Genomic DNA, 941 nt, shown 5'->3' on the forward strand with positions numbered 1-941 from the left:
CGTATTATGGGCAGCCCCATGCCTCAATATATATAGGGGGGGAGGGGGCTGCGCCCCCTTTAGGGTTTTCCCACCCCCTAGGGGCGGCGGCCAGCCCTAGATGGGTTTTGGGGTGCGGCCAAGAGGGGGGGGGGGGGGAGGAGTCCATCCTCCCCAAGGCACCTCGGAGGTGCCTTCCCCCTTGAGGACTCTTCCCTCTAGGGTTCCCTAGGCGCATGGGCCTCTTGGGGCTGGTGCCCTTGGCCCATGTAGGCCAAGACGCACCCCCTGCAGCCCATGTGGCCCCCCGGGGCAGGTGGCCCCACCCGGTGGGCCCCCGGGACCCTTCCGGTGGTCCCGGTACAATACCGATGACCCCGAAACTTGTCCCGATGGCCGAAACAGGACTTCCTATATATAAATCTTTACCTCCGGACCATTCCGGAACTCCTTGTGACGTCCGGGATCTCATCCGGGACTCCGAACAACGTTCGGTAACCACATACAAGCTTCCTTTATAACCCTAGCGTCATCGAACCTTAAGTGTGTAGACCCTACGGGTTCGGGAGACATGCAGACATGACCGAGACGATCTCCGGTCAATAACCAACAGCGGGATCTGGATACCCATGTTGGCTCCCACATGTTCCACGATGATCTCATCGGATGAACCACGATGTCAAGGACTCAATCGATCCCGTATACAATTCCCTTTGTCTAGCGGTATTTTACTTGCCCGAGATTCGATCGTCGGTATACCGATACCTTGTTCAATCTCGTTACCGGCAAGTCACTTTACTCGTTCCGTAACACATCATCCCGTGATCAACTCCTTGGTCACATTGCGCATATGATGATGCCCTACTGAGTGGGCCCAGTGATACCTCTCCGTTTACACGGAGTGACAAATCCCAGTCTCGATCCGCATAAAACAATAGATACTTTCGGAGATACCTGTAGTG

Source organism: Triticum dicoccoides, chromosome 5B, assembly GCF_002162155.2.
Source record: "Triticum dicoccoides isolate Atlit2015 ecotype Zavitan chromosome 5B, WEW_v2.0, whole genome shotgun sequence".
Lineage (NCBI taxonomy): Eukaryota > Viridiplantae > Streptophyta > Magnoliopsida > Poales > Poaceae > Triticum > Triticum dicoccoides.